Genomic DNA, 20,729 nt, shown 5'->3' with positions numbered 1-20,729 from the left:
TACTTTCATTTAAATCAAAACATTTGAGGCCGTATTTGCAAATTGGCATCCAAATTGTTGGCATATGTTCCAATCTACAGTATATGCCATGGCTTATTGGTGTTGTATTTTAAAATAGTTCAAGTCAATTTCATAATGAAGCCATATGCAAACGCGTATCGCATGTTTCTGCCAATAATGGTGCATACGTTGACTGCCAAGCATGTGTGCCGGAGGATGTCAGTATGACTGCTTCACTATGCATTGCCACGGGGCGTGTGTGTGTGTGTGTGTGTGTGTGTGTGTGTGTGTGTGTGTGTGTGTGTGTGTGTGTGTGTGTGTGTGTGTGTGTGTGTGTGTGTGTGTGTGTGTGTGTGTGTGTGTGTGTGTGTGTGTGTGTGTGTGTGTGTGTGTGTGTGTGTTTACTGGGAAAGTAGAAAGTCAGGGACAGCCGCATCACAGCGAATCAACTTGATTTGAATGGACGGGTCAGACTGACGCTCTTCAGTGTGGTAAACAAGCACATGCATTTTAGACCCACGCCAGCATATGTGTAAGCACACACACACACACACACACACACGTACACACACACGCACACACACACACACACACACACACACACACACACACACACACACACACACACACACACACACACACACACACACACACACACACACACTCAACACATTTCCACCCCCGCCTCCTTTTCAGCATGGGAAGCCAGTTTATGAGTATAGTAAAAAAAAAACGCCCACTCTCCACCGCCTCTATAGGTCTGAGAAGAAAAAGAGGTCCAACTCGATAAATGGATTCCAAGAGAATGTTTCAATGTTGCGCTGCTTGGAGCATGAAATATGTTGAGTGATCGTTCTTCAATGAAGAGCAGAGACCTGTTGGGAGCGTGGGGGGGGGGTTGCAAAATGGAGGTGAAGGACTTGACTTCAGCTGAGCTATTCAAGAAGTGTCTGAAGGCCCCCCAACGTGTAATTCTTTGGAGCTTTGGATAAGCCCCGGCTAAATGTAACAGCTTCTTTTTGTGTGTGTGTGTGTGTGTGTGTGTGTGTGTGTGTGGGAGGGGGGGGGGGGGGGGGGGGGGCATTCTGGAAAAGTCCAATTATAAAATTGCTGAGTTACATACATGCTATGGTCGGCCCAAATACATGGACACATCCTCTGGAATGCTCCCCAAACACTTCCTATACCTTCAAAACCGCACTGAAAACCCACCTGTTCAAAATCGCATTTCCAAGCTGATGTGTTTTTAAACTTTTTATTGGTTTTACTCTTTTAATTGTTTTTCTAATAAAGTGGTCCTTTTGTTGTTGTCCCCCCCCCCCCCTGGCCCCCACACATGTAAAGCGTCTTTGAGTGTTGTGAAAAGCGCTATATAAGTCCCAGATAGTATTATTATTATTAACAGTGTAGATGTGCATGCATATATGCATACGTGCATGCATGCACATGCACACATAGGCCTGCAGTACATGTGCGCGCACAAGCACAAGCACCGCACACACGCACGCATACATACGCTAACACACACACACGCAAAACTAAAATGTTCAAAGCCACCGGTGGGTGGGTGTGCAGACTTTTTAAAATGGCCCCCCGAGTTTCTGACTGCTCTCCACTCATGCACATTCACAAAGCATATCATTAAACATAATAGGGTTTTTATCACCGACTGTCAAGAAATACCGCTGCATTTGCATTCAAATTTAATTTGCCATACTGAAGCTCACAGATCCAAGAAATCTCCTTCTATACCCTCCCCCTTGTCTCTACCTCCACACACGCAAAGCACGCACGCATGCACGCACACACACAAATTCACACATGAACACACACATGGCACATGCACACACATATTGCTCATGACTTTTAATGCCACCATAAACAGAAGATGTTGCAAATTGTCTGTTTTTTTTTACATTCACACATCGGCTTCTGTTACGTTCGTGGTTATACAATCAAATGCTCGACATAGAATCTGGTTAAATGGGTAAAACGCACCGTTTCAGCGGACATTATGTAGAATGGAAAGGGCTTTTTGTACCACGGCACCTACATTCATAGAACATTAATGTAAAACAACTCATCATGCTGTCACCAACATTAACCCATGTTGGGCGGGAACCCCTTTTGCATTATGTTATACTTTAGCTATTGAAAAATAGCAGATCTACAAGCTCATAGCGCGGCACCGAGTGCCGCGCTACGAGCTTGTAGGTCTGCTATTTTTGAAAAATCGTGAAAATGTAGCGCAAATCTTTGAATATATATTCTTTCAGAGCCAACGTTTTTAACTCAAATCTTTGCTCCCGACATATAGAAACATGGGTTTCAGGATTTAGAAGACATTTGTAGAATCGTCCTCAGGTCAAAATGGATTAATTGTAAAACAACTCATCATGCTGTCGCCAACAGTTCAACAAAGCAAAGGCTTCCGCCATAATCTGAAGACTCACTTTAGCCTGTAGCACTTGCCATAACACTTGACGACCTTGCAAGCTTATGCAAAGCTAAAATGTAATTTATATATAGCATCTTATGTGGACAAAATGACTGCAGGTTCTTTTGTAAACCTGCATGGCATCCTATCGTGTGTATAGTTTCAATGTACAGATAATATTATATACTGTTTAAACTGATGATACTGTAGGTTCTTGATTTACCTACACCCACAGACTACAGTAAGGTTTACCTACACCTACAGACTACAGTAAGGTCCTAGATTACTATTTCTATGCATTTGGATGCATTACCTTGTGTTTTCCTTGCTGACTGTAAATTGTCTTGGATTAAGGGCATTATGCCGAGATGACGAAATTGTAAATTGTAATTTGTAAAGGGCATGCATGGTACCAGATAAAGACTGGCACAGCTATGCTAAATGATCAAACTGAGAACTGTGTGAGCATTTTTCTTGTTTGCTCGCTCTTACCCCACTAATCTCAAGCAGACAGCATCCCTTGCATCCAGCAGAGGTGAGCCATCGAAGAAGAGTGAGTCTTTTCTCGCTTTCCTCTCCTTGTCCTCCCCCCCCCCCGTCCCCTCTGTCCCCTCCCCTCCCCAATCTGCCACCCCCATCGCCCACCCCCACATGGAGTAATCCAGACTCCATTTCACAGACAAAATATCCTCTGTAGAGGCTGTCAAAGTGTTTACCCACAGGCCTGAGTCTCTATCTGAGACCTGACATCTAATATAGAGAAGCTGGCCTGCAGCTTCCCACCACCATCTCTACCCCAAACCTTCATGCTGAGAGTGAAAAGAGAAAGGGGAGGGAGAGGTGTGGGGAGGGTGGTGGTGGTGGTGGTGGTGGTGGTGGTGGGGGGGGTGTTAGCTTGAGAGGAACTAAACGCAATTGGAGGGTCGAGGAGGGGGGTAGAAAACATGGGGTTGCAAGATAGAGAAGTGGAGTGGTGGAGCAAGCTAGAGAAAGCGAAGATGAGACGACGATGGAATAAGAGAAAGAGAGAGAGTGAAAGACACTAAATTCGCCGCACTCTTTTCTCAGGTGGAAGTGGTGGTGAGGTGAACGCGAACGCTGCAGAAACCGATATCGGGAAAGAAGAAGAAAAACAAAACACCTAAAACAACAGCACGCACTCACAACACAATTAAATAGCATTTAAAAAAATGTTTTGCCACGTTTAATGTCATGGTTTTATTACAGCATACATTGTAATCGGGGCATTTATATATAGCACTTTTATCCAAAGCGCTTTACATAGATTGTACATTACATTCACCCACACACATACATTCCTACAGACATACACCGATGGCGGAGATATAACCGCTCAAGGACACTTCTACAGTAATTCTGGGGGAGCCCGGGATCGAACTGGAACCTCACGGTTCCCTTCCAGCCGCTCTACTGTACCCCTTGCCACTGGAACCTCACGGTCCCCTTCCAGCCGCTCTACTGTACCCCTTGCCACTGGAACCTCACGGTTCCCTTCCAGCTGCTCTACTGTACCCCTTGCCACTGGAACCTCACGGTCCCCTTCCAGCCGCTCTACTGTACCCCTTGCCACTGGAACCTCACGGTCCCCTTCCAGCCGCTCTACTGTACCCCTTGCCACTGGAACCTCACGGTTCCCTTCCAGCTGCTCTACTGTACCCCTTGCCACTGGAACCTCACGGTTCCCATCCAGCCGCTCTACTGTACCCCTTGCCACTGGAACCTCACGGTTCCCATCCAGCCGCTCTACTGTACCCCTTGCCACTGGAACCTCTCGGTTCCCTTCCAGCTGCTCTACTGTACCCCTTGCCACTGGAACCTCTCGGTTCCCTTCCAGCTGCTCTACTGGAACCTCACGGTTCCCTTCCAGCTGCTCTACTGTACCCCTTGACACTGGAACCTCACGGTCCCCTTCCAGCCGCTCTACTGTACCCCTTGACACTGGAACCTCACGGTTCCCTTCCAGCCGCTGTACTGTACCCCTTGCCACTGGAACCTCACGTTTCCCATCCAGCCGCTCTACTGTACCCCTTGCCACTGCCGCACTTCGGACCGGATATAGAAAGATGGTGGATTTGAAATATAGCTGAAAACTATAGGCTTCATTTATACTCTAGCGTAATGGGGTCACTTTGTCCACAATTCTTTACGGTCTATGCCTCAAGCGCTGCACGGACGCAGCAAACACTATAGGCGTTGGGATCACACAAATGAGCTGCCTTGTTACGTGTGTGCAACACACACACACGCGCGCAGTGCACGCACACACAGAAACGGCACTACGGGGGATCTCTATCCAATTAGCTTGATTATTAATTAAAGCAAGTGTTCATAGGAGAGCTGGGGGGTGGAGGGGACCCAAAGGGGGAGTCTGCTGAGAGGGATCTGGACGCACTGCAGCAGCAGGTGAGGTGATTAGGCTCCAATGTGGCCTTCGGTCCCAGCTACGCACACACGCACGGACGCAACACACACACACATGCACACACTTGAAATATATATGTCCACATAAAAATAAGTACAAGAATGCCTTGTACTTATGTCCGCTCAGGACTATACCCCTGAGCGGAACCTGAGGTCTTCTGACATGGAACTCCTCACCATCCGTCACGCAAAAAGGCGGACCCTCGGCGATAGAGCCTTCTATGTGGCAGCCCCTGCCCTCTGGAACTCTCTCCCCTTGGAGATTCGCCAGACTCCTACATTGGACTCTTTCAAGTCTGCAATGAAGAGACATTTGTTCACTCTGGCTTTTGGCAACTAGTTTGTTTGTTTTGTTTTTTGTTTTGTAAAGCGTCCTTGGGTTTCTTGAAAGGCGCTATATAAATCCAAGTTATTATTATTATTATTGCACAAAGGACATAAACACTGCCGGTGCAGTCTGACAATATCAATAGTCACTATCTTCCTATAGTCAATACTGAGCAGCTAACTGTTTGGCCCTCCTTTTAGAAGACGCTGGACATTTGAAGGCCCCTCACACCAACCTGTGGACGTGCCCTAGGCCCTAGCTACAGTATGCCCTAGGGCCTAGGGCATACTGTAGCTAGGCTACCAAAAATAAAAACTAAGTTTTCCTACAAGCTCATAGCTCATAACTCGTTGATTGTGCTGTTTACGGTGTGTGACGCCCACATGCACTAAGTATAAATCAACCCTTCTCTTGTAAGAACCAGGACAATGGTCCTCCTCACAATGGTGTTGTCTCTAATCCAGGGGTTCTCAACCCGTGGGTCGCGACCCCTCGGTGGGTCGCCAAATTATTTTAGGGGGTCCCCAAATTATTAAAAAAAAAATATATATATATATTTTCACGATTTTTCAAAAATAGCAGACCTACAAGCTCGTAGCGCGCCACTCGGTGGCGCGCTATGAGCTTGTAGATCTGCTATTTTTAAATAGCAAAATTATAACAATGCTTAAAACACCAAAAGGGGTTCCCGCCCAAAATGGTTTAAGGTTATTGTAGCAGTCAATTTATATTGGGGGTCGGGAGGGGGCGGGGCGGGGGTCCCGAGACGTTGCCAAAGCATTTCCGGGGGTCCCCGGCCAAAAACGTTGAGAACCCCTGCTCTAATCCACTTGTATGATGATGTACATGCACACTCACGTGCACTCGCTCCTGTATCTCTCTTTAGAATCCCATTCTCTGCAGATACGCGTCAGTGACTGCATGGAAAACAACAGCTTCTTTCCAAGAACTGTGACAGCGTTGATGGACTCATAACCTCATTCTCCCTCAAATGCACATACTGTACGTGTACACACACTCACGTGCGCACGGTGTTGCACACGCACACACAGGCACGCAGGCACACACAAACTCTGTTCCCTTTGTTTATGATGCCAAGCTCAATTATTGGCTATTGGGCAAGTTCAATATAGTATCTAGTGAATGGTTCCCTGTGGTCTCCCCTTATATTTTAACATAATTGCATCGTTCGGGCACTGTTCTAGTGGTAATGAACTGTTGTCACTTCAGAGTTAGCCTCGGAAACCCAGACGTTTTTATTTCCAGGGAGGAAAAAAAAGTCTGGGGGCCGAGTCCACTTCAATTCGGAATACAGTAGCGCAGCTAACGTTGCTCACTCTCTGCTGATTTCTGATCGTCTGCACCTATGTTAAATTGACGCACACACGTACAAACACACACTCCTCTCTCTCTCTGTCGCTCTAATTAATTAGTCTGAGTCATGTCGCGCAGCTGTGCCTAGTTTCTCCCGGCGGATCCTGCCGGGAGCTGCCTCTTCCATAAAAAGCATATAGGTGAGTTCCAGTCTACTTCAGAGCCTGCCCCAGCCTGTGTGATTTCTGGTCTAGAGGGTGCCGGCGACTACAAGGCGGTGAATCCTATTGGTTCACCGATCCAAGTAGACTCCCACTTCCTATGCCAGCTTGTCCAATGGGTTCCCCCTGGCTTTTCAACACACAACTTTTGAGATAGAGAGAGGATAATTGAAGTTGTCCGTACAACTGCAATGTTGGTGAGTTTAGCGTTCCTTTCTGTTTGGATGTACTGTATGCTCTGTCAAGGCCAGAAAGCATGTCCACCGGTGTCATTGTTCTGACCTCCCGTTAGTCAGACCGATTACTAACACCATCCCAAACATTACAATATACTGAAGTCCTTAAACCAGATACCTAACCGCAGTCTTAACCGGGCGCACACGTATAGGTCGCTAACCCTAACCTCACTCTTAACCGGCCACACCTCAGTCTTAACCAGCCACGTAGGTCGCTATAACCCTAACCACAGTCTTAACCGGCCACGCCTGAGTCTTAACCAGCCACGTAGGTCGCTAACCCTAACATCAGTCTTAACCGGCCACACATCAATACAAGGTCTGCAAAGAGGATTTTACCCCAAGAAAACCTATGGCGTGTTTCCATTGGGGTCCTTTATATTCAATTTGTCAGAACATTAATGACATACAAATATACATGTACTATGCAAAAACATCATATAAATGGTTAGAAATCAAAAATAAAAGAAAAACGTACAGTAATGGGGAGTGGTTGTTTCCATTGTGGTCCATAATGAACCCCCCCTCAAGGACCGGTGGGGGTCCCCGGACTCCACCGTGGGGGTCCCCGGACTCCACCGTGGGGGTCCCCGGACTCCACCGTGGGGGTCCCCGGACTCCACTTTGAGAACCAATGCTCTAATACAGGCACTTCCACTGCATGGTCACAGTCAGACGAATCACTTTGGGTGTCCTTGACGTGAACAACTTTGAGAACCCACATGGTTTTAAGAATCTAAGTCACGTCAACTGGCTGTCCTTCTAGCATCACTTTCCATTTGAAACTCTGTCAAATTCAAAGGCACGATCCATCACCGCATAATTAGCAGTGTCCGGCGTAACAGCTTCCCTTGTTCTTCTCTGTTCTTCTCCTTTGATAACCGGCTGCCAGTTTGACACACAAGGAGCTAATCTAATATAGGTTCTCCACAGGAATAAATTGTTTTGGAACTGACAGCATTTAAACCACCATTTCGTCCTGTGTACACTGAGGTCTGTGAGTGACTCGTCAATAAGTGAACCTGTCTTTTCTTTATGAAGGTTTTATGTTAATTACTTTCCTAAACATAGCTGATTAACAACCATGTGCGTTTGATTTATACACTAAAATAAAAATAATGATTTTATTTCTACTTTGCACGTAAGGGGTTGAGTATTGCTATAGAGCATAGGCAGTGAGTTAAGGATGTGGGAACTCTGTAAGTCTCTCCACCAACACAATTACAGTGCCAGATTAGTTCATATAAACATTGATTTCATTAAATTACATATCTATAAATATCTGTCAGTAAAGACACTTCCCAAAGTAAATAAATGCCTGAAATTAGTTTTTTCGTGACCTTTTTGCAAGTTTGAATTCTGTCAATACTTATCTCATATTTGGGGGGAAATAAAACTAATTAAATTCCTGGTATTAAAACTAATTATGATATTATAGAAAAACTCAGAAATCTTCAAATTGGCTAGTGGGAGGGCTGGCGGATGGACCACGGCCACGTCCTTAATGACTCAGCACCCGCTTCGAATGCCACCAATGAACCGAAAAGGACAAAATCACATTTAATCATACTGTAGCATTTGAATGCTCACAGTGTAGCCGTCTACTGTCCTATCAAGATCTCAGTAGGCTGAATTCTGCTACTGTTTTGACAGCGACGACGCGTGTTGTCAACTGACTTACGTGGCCGGTTAAGACTAATATGAGGTTTGGGGACTTTCGCCGATTAAAGGCTCATACATAGTCTCGATTGTCGGTGGTTAGGTGACCACCGAACTACAACATGACGTCACGAGCCGCTGTGAAGAGCAAACCACCGCCACCGCTCCAGCCCTTCTCTCTGTTTTTACTCACCACCGCTCAACGTTATTTCAGCTCCGGTGGTAAGCTCACCACTTCTGTTCTTTTTGCCCAATAGGATTGGGGAGCAGAGCCTAATCATGATGATCAGCCTAAGTGGCTCGCACCTGGGCCTGGGTGTCGACGCCCTATAAATGCCTGCTTCCCTAGTCCTTCCCCAGTTCTGTTCTTTTCATTTGCCTACTGCACCTTTTCCACCATGCACTCTTTTCATGTATGTATGTATCAACATTTCTGTTAATACATACAACACAGAACACACATACATTTCACTCATGCATATCTACACCACTGACTAGCCTACTGATTTCCACACTTCATCTGTTCATTCATGATTTATTCCTTACATTTACTATTTTTGTTTAATTCATAAATTCAATGTCTTTGGGTAAACTGCGTCTTCCCAGTTTTTTGTTGTGTACCATTTTGTTGTGCATATCACCACTCAGTAGGCATTCCCGCATAACTTCCAAGTATGATGATGAATTATGATGTCACGCGCATACCCTCTATTATAGGCATGGCGCTTTCACTCATCATCATCCTATAAGCATTGCTTATGGGGGTCCCTGCCTCCTGGGGTGTCCCTGGAACAAATTTAAGGGGTCCTTGATCACTCATATATTGAAGTTATTTCAGAAAACTGTTTTTGTAGACTATAGGCCTCATGCAGGTCTTAATGGGTTAAGTACGATACTCAGGTAAATGTACTTCATTACTGTCTACTGCTGCATGCGGGCGGGCAATTTACTGCAGACCTTTAGAGGCCAGGCTGGGTTTCATCCAGAGCAGTGAATTAACCCATTTAGACCTGAGCTCCATTCGACAAATGTCTTCTAAAGTTTTCTGAAAATGTCTGTCAGTCATTCTCAAACATTTTCATGTCAAGGACCCCCAAAAATATATGTAATTGGCCGCCAACCCCCATCTGAAAATATGTTGTTTCAGGGACCTCCCAGAAGCAAAGATTTGAGTTAAAAACATTTGCTGTGAAAGAATATATATATATCCAAAGCCACATTTTCACGATTAAAAAAAGAATAGCAGACCTACAAGCTCATAGCGCTCGGGGCCGCGCTATATGTAGATCTGCTATTTGTCAATAGCTAAAGCATAACATAATGCTTAAAACACCAAAAGGGGTTCCTGCCCAGAATGGATTAATGTGTGCCGCCGACCCCCTGACCTGCTGATTTACATTGCATCTCCAAGACATGGGTTGTAATAAAACATACCAGCTCTCCTGGCATATAACCCACTAATGCAATACACACAACCTGCCCGAGCTCCAACTGGGCAACTTTTAATGAAAATGACCAAGTGCCAGTGGAGAGAGAGAGAGAGAGAGAGAGAGAGGAAAATAAATGCACGGGAAAATTATCTTCCTGAAATTAATCGAGGACCTCCGTTTTAACCCCTTAAGACCTGAGGCTGATTCCGAAAATGTTTCCTAAATCCGTAACAGTTTTCTGAAGAAAAAAAAAAGGTATGTTGCTATATCAGTGGTGCTCAAACTTTTTCATGTCAATGACCCCCCAAAATTATATTTCTTTTTGACACCGACCGCCCCATCTCAACATATTTGGTTCCAGGGATCCCCAGAAGCATAAGCTCATAACGCATCACGAAGTGAGCATGTATATCTGCTATTTTTGAATAGCCAAAGTATAGATAACTCAATAGATTACTCAATAGATAACTCAATAACTAATAAATAGATTTGACCAATAGTTATTATAGAATTAGAATACAAGTGTGCATATAATATTTGATCTTGGCGTTCCGCTCTGCTACATCTTTCTCCCTACTCATTAAACATTAAGAGCAGGGAGATAGCAATAACAATCCCCCCATGGGGAACAGAAACAGAGCCCACCGGTGGTACTGGGGTGGTGGTGGGAGCAAACATCACATAACAACAACCAAGGACTATTAAATGAGGACCGGAAGCGAAGACCGTATGGTGGACTCCATGTTGCTCCCTGGAAGGAAAGAAACATGCGCAATGGGCTATATGCAGCCAACACTTCTGCGTTCAGCTTCCTTCGTCTCAATTGCGCATGTTTCTTTCCTTCCAGGGAGCAACATGGAGTCCACCGTACGGGCTTCGCTTCCTAACCTTATTTTATTAACCTTGACAACAACCAGGAAACATATGCTGAAGGAAGGCAGGAAGAAGAATGCAGTCTATGTGAGATACCCCGCCCAATTGGTCAGATTATACTGCCACATCAGTGAATGACATGTGGGTCTTGCACACACTGAATACACCCACATAGTAATGCAGCATATTAACCCCTCGGGTATATGTATGTATGCGCCCTTGAGCACAGCATGAAGCCGCTTGAGTCTGACTGAACTAACTCCGCAAGCTGCGTATCATTTAAAGTGTTTTAAATGTAAAATGACACGGATGCTTTCTCGATTTTAACGGGTTAAAAAGAGGAAAGGCAAGAGAGAAAATATCATAATTGAAATCCCTCACAGTGGATTTCTCTCTGTTTTATTTTTTACGCTTTCTCGGTGGAAACTTATACTTCTTTATTGGCTCACTTTTTAATGTGTCTCTCAAAGGGGGGTTGTAGCGTTGCTGCAGGTACCTTCTCCCCTCAGAGAGTTAACTGAGTGAATTGAGTGATACGAGGTGACAGAGTTTGACGGATGCTCATCTGCATACGCTTGTCAACCACCTGCCAAGCATCTAACGGGGGAGAGGAAGGACAAAAGAGATCAGACTATCACTGTGTATCTGAAAGTTAACACCCCCCCCCCTACCCCCCCCCCCCCTTGCAGAAGTTACTGTACTGTAAGAGGAGGAGGATACCAAATGGAATTTACATAATAACGTCAAACCCAAGACCTGGATTTGGAAATATTTGTTAGGAGGTGATATTTTCTGTCCCATTGACGACGTTGCTGCTGCTACTTAACCCATTTTGACCTGAGATCAGATTCTAAAAATGTCTTCTAAATCCTGACAGTTTTCTGAAAAAGCTATGTTTCTAAGTCAGTCGTGCTATGAGCTTGTAGATCTGCTATTTTTCAATAGCTAAAGCATAACAAAATGCTAACACCAAAAGGGGTTCCCGCCCAAAATGGGTTTTAATACCGGATGTGGACGGTATGCACGTGGCATCATCATCCCAGAAGTTATGCGAGAACGCCTACTGAGTGGCAAAAAACTACTTTCTGGCCTTGACAGCCCATATATATACATCCAAACAGAAAAGTCCTATATCTGATTGGATTAAACGATGTTAAACGACGTTAAATGTTGCCACTCACTTTGCCACTCGATTTGCCATTCACTTCATGCATGCGCAAAAAGAAAACCCTCTATAGACATTTATATCGTTTTTGTCTTCTTTTTTTTTTTTTTTTTACAAATGAATGCCCTATACTTGATTACACCACAGCGTCACAAAAGCATCAAAACTAACAGATCCAGAAGCTGCTTGTCGATCTGCTATACTGTACTTTTTGCTATTTTAGAATTGAATGAATTTTAATTCTTGAATTAGTTCAGTGTCATAGTTCCTCCTAATAGGCCATGGGCCTGTCTGTCACACCTCCAACGGTATCATAGTTCCTCCTAATAGGCCATGGGCCTGTCTGTCACACCTCCAACGGTATCATAGTTCCTCCTAATAGGCCATGGGCCTGTCTGTCACACCTCCAACGGTATCATAGTTCCTCCTAATAGGCCATGGGCCTGTCTGTCACACCTCCAACGGTATCATAGTTCCTCCTAATAGGCCATGGGCCTGTCTGTCACACCTCCAACGGTATCATAGTTCCTCCTAATAGGCCATGGGCCTGTCTGTCACACCTCCAACGGTATCATAGTTCCTCCTAATAGGCCATGGGCCTGTCTGTCACACCTCCAACGGTGCCCATGGCAGGGACGTCCTCTTCCCTGAGCCATGCAGGCCTAAATCTGTCCGCATATATACTAATACCTGTAACAGTTACCAGCGTTGGACATATGAGGTTTCCGTCCCCCAAGGGAGACGGACATCGTGCAGTTCAGCATGCTATTGCTTCTGGAAACCCGCCGTCTCCATGTTGGAAATTGCAACCTTGAGCTTATTGTGAGCCCTCGATTATCTGCTTTAATAAACAGCCACATTCTCAGGATTAGTTAAAGTGTTTGCCTTTATTTGGATGCTGATGTATCCTTTAGGCCCCCTCGTGCTTGTCACAGCAGGAGAACGGTGCAGTGAGTGCTTGCTTGCGTGCGTACGAGTGTGCGTGTGTGTGTGCGTGTGTGTGTGTGTGCGTGCATGTGTGTGTGTGTGTGTGTGTGTAAATAAGGCTGGATAACAGCTTCTGTCTGGGCGTCTCATCCACTTCCCAGGCGGCGTGACTGAGGCTTGGGCGGGACCCCGCGCTCCCCAAGGTTGAGGGGGTCTCTGTTGATTGGTGTAGACGTTTCCTGTACGAGCAACACGGCCACCTGCTCCTATACTCGCACGCACGCAACGCGCGCGTGTGCCATACCGACACACACACCAACAACACGTGCGCACCCCCCCCTCCTACCCCTCCTACCCAGGGGGACAGGTGGCACAGACCAGACGTGGGCGATGCTGCTTGCACACCACTCTCAACCGCAGGCTGGGATTCTTTTACTGCCACCGTCCTGTATCTGATGGCGAGCCGGGGGTATAACCTCTGCAGTGCAAGGACACAGAGACACAGACGCCGTGTTGACAAGATCAACTTAGAAGGATCCAGGCAGGGGGTGAATAACCCATTGAAACCCATGGCTGATGTGGCCAGTAGTAATGTCAGTAGTTTGTATACACGTTCACTATTTTTCAGAAATGTTCCAAAAAACATGTATAGGCCTACAAACGCGCTGCAAGCTTGTACATCTGCAATTTTTTATAAAGATAGCCTGGTGAAGGCCGTATAGGCGGTTGCCTTATGAACTTTTTCACTGCATTTGAAGACAGTGTGCTGGAGCCCTTTCTATTTCAGAAGCCAATGCTAAAATTAAAATGACACAGATGCTTTCCCGGTTTTAGTGGGATAACATGAGGTTTTCAGCGCACCTGAGCTCAATGCTGGAGCTCAGAAAAATACTTTTATATTCCCCATTTTTTATATTTAGGTTTAATCCCAATGTTTGTGAGAAATCCAGGCCTATGCGGACAAGTTGTGTACCACAGGAGAAGTGGTGGGCCCCTTGACACAAACTGGAGTAATGGCCGACTAAATACCAGCTTGTATCCCCTACTATACACCGCTCAACCAAGGCCTGCCTCAAAAACTGTCTTTTGTAGATCGTAATACCACGGCCAATTTCAACATGTGACCAGAAAATTGAGTTTTTTGGCGACAGAGAGAGAGAGAGAGAGAGAGCATAATGGGAATGTGTTAGAGTGAAATGAGAAGGAAGGGGGGGACATAATGCCATTCTGTAGGGAAATATATCACCTGCAATGATGTGGCATTTGAATACGAATCAAATGCATTATCCAACTTATCCTATACCGGCTAAAACTTTGGATAAAGAAGATAACTGAACTGACCAAATAATTATATATACTGTATAATTCTGTGAACACCATTACAGTACGTATAGCGGCGTTCGAATCTGAATGATCAATACTTATATTACATTGTAGTCCACTGAAGCCTGAAATTATTACAGCTCCTGGAAAAGGCCACCATGTCTAAAAAAAAAAAGAAAGAAAAAGAAGAAGAAAAAGAGAAAAAAGAGAAAATAGAGTGTGGGTGTTGCTTTGGAAAACTTTTTTTGAAAAGAACAAAACTTGTTCAAAAGAATGAATCTCGATGAATCTCACGTCGAGTCCGATGCACTAATCCTTTTATGGCCGCTGCGTTCCCTCTGTTTGACAATAATACATAATGGAAAATGCCTGCAGCATTTACTTCATGCTGTGTTTAATTCCGCAGGAATAAATGATAAAAGGAAACAATCAAACTGTGTGTGAGCACAATAAAAGAGGGAGATAGAATGGACTATTGGTCTCCCACGGGGAATGATTGAGCCCTAACTGGGGTTTGGCTGAATAAATCACACTCCTATCTAGCTTATGACCTCCGATTCAGCCACAAACCTCTCCTCCAAACAACCTCTGAGATGCCTCCCTTGTGTGTGCGTGCGTGCGTGTGTGCGTGTGTGTGCGCGTGTGTGTGAGACGTGCCATTCTGTGTGCAATTGTGTCTGCATGTGTATAATAGCATGCAGGGAAACAGGTGAAAGATGAATTAACTGCCATTTTACTTGAAGCATAGGAGTTCTTAAGAATCATAATGTGTTTTCCATTTCCTGTCAACATATTTTCCAATCTGTTTTTATTCTTCGATTTTACTTTTTTACCTGTCATTTTGTGTGTGTGCGTGTGTGTGAGCGTGTGTGTGTGTGTGTGTGTGCATGCGTGTGTGCGTGCGTGCGTGCAGATTGTACTTGCCTCAGTCTGCATTCATATTTTTGTGCGTTTCTGGATCACATTGCTTACACGCACACGCACACACAACACACGCATGCGCGTATTATTGCCGTGCACGTGCATTTGTCGGTGCATTAGCATGTGTTGTCGGTGAGTGTGTCGCCTCCCCCATTTCTATGGAAATCAAACGCGGCAGCAGCCGCAACTTTACACATTCCCTGTTTTGACTCCATTCAATCAACTGTGTGCATAATTACCCGGGTGCCGTATGCTAATCTATTGGGACCCAAATATTGCGGTTTGACAAATCCTTCATTTGTATTCAGACACTACACAAAGCATCAATCGTGCTTTAGCACGCAGGCTGTTTCAACAGACCCCCCCCCCCCCCCACCATGCACACGCACACCACACGCACGCACGCACGCGCGCGCACGCACGCACGCACGCACGCACGCACGCACGCACGCACGCGCACAGGCACACACACACACGCCTCATTCAAGTCCCTGGAAAACAGAGCCGAGTGGAACCAAACGCAGGCTGATTAGGACTGGAAGACATGCTAGGATCTAGGTTTGTCATTAATATTTCTCTCTTCCAGATGGCACCTTCCATCCATGAGCCTCTCCAAGGCAAAAAGGCAGAAGATATACCACCACCAGGCCAGGAAAGAGAGAGATGGGGAGGGGTCCTGCATAAAGAGAGAGCAGAGAGAAAGAAACTACAATGATTACCATTATTTCTTCTCTGTGCTGATGTGAAATGAGTGTGTGTGGGTTTTCTTTCTTTTTTCTTTTTTTTTTAACGACACATCTTTCACTTTTAGAGGACTTGCTGTCATAATATTTGCCAAACCCCGGGGGGGTTGAGGGCTGTAATAGTCCATGTCTGTCTGTCTGTCTGTCTGTCTGTCTGTCTGTCTGTCTGTCTGTCTGTCTGTCTGTCTGTCTCAGAACACACGCATGTGCCACTATCCATTCCATCAGCATCCTGAACAAACTCATGTCACCGTCCGTCATCCCTGCAGCCAGCGATCGATGGGCCTTTCATATTATTCCACTGCGTCAGTTCATTCAAATCAAGTGCTGTGTAAGCTTATAACCACTTAATCCATTAACACAGTCTGTGCTATACCACCCCAGGCCAGAACGTGGCGCCAGTGCCAGAAGAATGCATGAAAACCCAAAGAAGAAAAAAGGCTCCCTGACTAACCGCACGTGGTGTATCTAGCTATGTAGCTGTGCCTACAGCTGTTGTTATTATTAGGCATGGAGGGGCAGCAGCGCCCAGCGGTAGCATAAGCGCTAGCTTAGCTTGTTTTCAGGTTTTATAAGATCTTAAAGAACCCCCATATGTCTCATTTGGAGCAGAAAAAGGACAAATAAGCACACGTGCATGTCAGATCCGTATGTAGGCTGTCTAACATGTGAGTAAAATGGTAATTTCTGGGTTAAATTCAATTACGTTTTGGCACAGGCGGGTGGGTCGTGGAGAGAAGAACGAGGTCCTGCGTTCTTGGCATAGATTCGGTTAAGACCTGAGTCTAGCCCAGAAAATGTCTTCTAAAATCCTGACAGATTTTTTTTTAAACTTTGGTTGTGGACCCACCCCCCCCATCGGACAATATTTTGTTCCATGGAGGGACCCCCCTGCAGAAGCAAATATTTGAGTTAAAACATTTTCGCTGTGAAAAAATATATATATTCAAAGATTTGCACACATTTTCCAGATTTTTCAACAAAACAAATGCAGATCTACAAGCTCATAGCGCGTCACCGATAACTTGTATATCTGCTATTTTTCAATAGTTAGTTAGTTTAGTTAGTTTATTTTTATTTCGTCATTTGTTAAAAAACAATACAGTTGCTAGGCATACAGTAGCCTACAACTTAGTCAACAAGGTGACTATTTGGCCGAAAAGGTTAGGGCTGAAGCTGAAGCTTATATTGCCCACCTTATCACAAAAAAAAACGTATATATATAAAATAGAATAGAAATACACAGTTAATGTCTAAACAAAGCAAATGAACAAGCAAAATACAAATATTAGGCCGAGGCTTATATTGCCTAGCATAAAGTAGACCCTATAAAATAATGGTTAATGCATGTGGTTAAATGCTAAAGTGACACAGATGCGTTCCAGGTCCCTCAGGGCTCTGTACTAGTGTATTTTCAGTTTGTGTGCGTGCGTGCGTGCGTGCGTGCGTGCGTGCGTGCCACAGCTTTTCTTTTGCTGAAAACAGCTGAACGAACGAGCTGACACAACGCATTGAACTTGTCGATCTGCTATTTTCTTCTACGGAAGCTTTCCCCCACATATAGGTTTAGAGTGGTTAAAAGCCACCCCACAGAGGCAGCTATATAGTGCTCTGGAACGAACGGGCTCACTTTGGTCTGATTCTACAAGTTGCATTCCCAGCGGTGTCAGTACAATGTTTAATTAGTCACCTCCTATCCTGTTGCCTCCATGAATCTATTATTTAACTATGGGTATAGAGCTTCACTCTGCTCGCTATGGCTGTGTGTTTCAGAGAGAGAGAGAGAGAGAGAGAGAGAGAGAGAGAGAGAGAGAGAGAGAGAGAGAGAGAGAGAGAGAGAGAGAGAGAGAGAGAGAGAGAGAGAGAGAGAGAGAGAGAGAGAGAGAGAGAGAGAGAGTATTCAGCTGTCGGTGTAATTGCACCGATACAGAGAAGTCAGGTTGAGCGGTAAAGTCACATTCACATTGAAACTTAATAATATTCCATTCACTCCCATTGAAATGATGATTGAACCAGAACAGATTTCACAAAGAGTGGAAAGTTGGACGGTTAAGTCCAGCTGAACGAGCAAGGTGACTCTTGAATGAAGAAATAAAGTCAGACATCGGTGTGTTCCATATTGACTGATTGACTGACTGATTCATTGATTGATTTATTGAATCCTTTAATAACAGTTTGCAAAAGGTACAGTTAGTTAGTTATACAATCATACTAAAAGGATAATAACACAAAAAGCCTTATTAGGAGCAGTAAAAGTATATTTACAAAAAACAGACACACACACAGTCACACACACACACACACACACACATACACACACACACACACACACACACACACACACACACACACACACACACACACACACACACACACACACACACACACACACACACACACACACACACACACACACACACACACACAGGTGGGTAATTACTTTTGGCAATAGCTACCGTGAGGCGTAAGCACATAATCAATCAATAAATAAAATGTGTGGACAAAATAATCGTGGTACAGAAAAGTTAGAGAGCTTGCCTCGATCTCTAATCTGTATAGTAATAGGAGTTCCAGATTTCAGGAACATAATATGCATGGCTTGCATGCGTGAATTAGCAAGCCTAGCTGCAGTAGAGAATCTAAGGGCGTGTGAAGGAACATGAAACAACATGGAGTCTGTGATGTCGGCCGGCCCTAACCCATTGAGAATCTCACAAACAAGTAGAAGTTAATAAACACGTTACACGTATACGGTTGCCGTTTAGGTATCCTCACTGACCTTGTAGCTCTTTCATTATTCTGGAGTGTTTCCAAGTATTTTTTCGTTTAGTGACTCATGAGTAAATTCAGAAGAAAAAAGGCTCCCTGACTAACCACGTGGTGTATCTAGCTATGTAGCTGTTGTTATTATTAGGCATGGAGGGGCAGCAGCGCCCAGCGGTAGCATCAGCGCTAGCTTAGCTTGTTTTCAGGTTTTATAAGATCTTAAAGAACCCCCATATGTCTGATTTGGAGCAGAAAAAGGACAAATAAGCGCGCGTGCACGTCAGATCCGTATGTAGGCTGTCTAACGTGAGTAAAATTGTAATTTCTGGATTAAATTCAATTAAGTTTTGGCACAGGCGAATCTAAGGGCGTGTGAAGGAACATGAAACAACATGGAGTCTGTGATGTCGGCTGGCCCTAACCCATTGATAATCTCACAAACAAGTAGAAGTTAATAAACACGTTACACGTATAAGGTTGCCGTTTAGGTATCCTCACTGACCTTGTAGCTCTTTCATTATGTTGGAGTGTTTCCAAGTATTTCTCTCTCCTCCACAGTAGCCAACTGAGGAATGCCACAGGCAAACTACTGGACATAACAGATTCAACAATCGCTTACCCGAAATGATACGTTAACTTACGTACATATGTAACCATGGTTTAGTGACTCATGAGTAAATTACAAGTATTATGGACAACGAGCGCCCCCTGGAGCCTGTCAAAGCTCTGGTCAAAGTATTTTAATTGGCTGGGGTTGGTTGCATGGTTGCATGATCGCGACGTGACTCGGTTGTCATTGTCACATTATTATTCTGGTTGTGGGACTCGATGCCCCCAAACACTCTTCCTCACTTGCGCAGCAAGAAGGGTGTCTCGTTAACCGTGGTATTTGTTTCCATTACGCATGCTGGAAATTACCGTATATTTTCTAAGCAGCCCAGATGATTCAGTGAAGGCGACGGGTCAGTTGGGGCAATCAGGGAAGCCAGTTTCCAACCCCCTCAAACACAGAGATTTGGACAGATGCAGAAATTCACGTAATCTTTCGGTTCTCAGAAACTGTTGGTCCTATCGAATGGATATATTGGACGAACACGCCAAGTTTGAGGTCGTTCAGTCGGATCGGGCCCGATTTATGCCCGGAACACGCACGCGCGCAGGTGCACAAAGGCCCGCGTTTTCATTTTTCAAAAGGAACGGATTTACAGAGCCTGTGACCAACATGAAAGGGGGAGCAATAAAGTATCAGTCAATGCACTGATCACATCGTAGCAGTACAATGAAGGATCACTGCGATAAAGGCAAGATGTCATCTTCAGATCTACTCATATAGCAGCTCAAAGTTGTAGGAGATAACCTGTCACAAAATGACATCCACTCATTAATTCATCGCACGGAGCGAGGTGCTACAATCTGTAAAAAGCCTCCAACTTTGGAACTGACAGAGATAGGCTGTAGCTATAATACAATGACTTAGAAATTGTTTTAACAAACTGATGGTAACAAATTGCAGAGCTTGTAATAGACTTCCTTATGGCATCATGAAACAGTAAACATAACAGTGACAGAAAGCGCTGATTATGTACAGAACAGGATGGAAAACCCATAACATGTTCAGCCTAGTTGGTTTATAATCTGCAGTGCAGTGAAGAAGGGCACTGGTTTGGGTTGTATGAATTGACACTGCCATCCTCAATGTCAGACAGCTAAAAACAAAATAGGAATAGCATGCAGAATGTTTAAAATTAACGCCGGATTAGGTGGTGATCTCATGCCAGATGTTGTATTCTCTTTAACGCGTAATAAAAATAACAGAGCTGAAAACGTATACTGCCCTACAAAGCCAAAGTAACTATGTTTTTTGGACACACCGATTTATACACAAAAAGCCTTCGTGATTTTGGGTGATAAACCAGAAATTCCCATACATTTTTCCCATAGACG

The sequence above is a fragment of the Electrona antarctica genome (assembly GCF_951216825.1).
Source record: "Electrona antarctica genome assembly, chromosome: 9".
NCBI classification, from domain to species: domain Eukaryota; kingdom Metazoa; phylum Chordata; class Actinopteri; order Myctophiformes; family Myctophidae; genus Electrona; species Electrona antarctica.
This window is presented reverse-complemented; position numbering follows the sequence as displayed.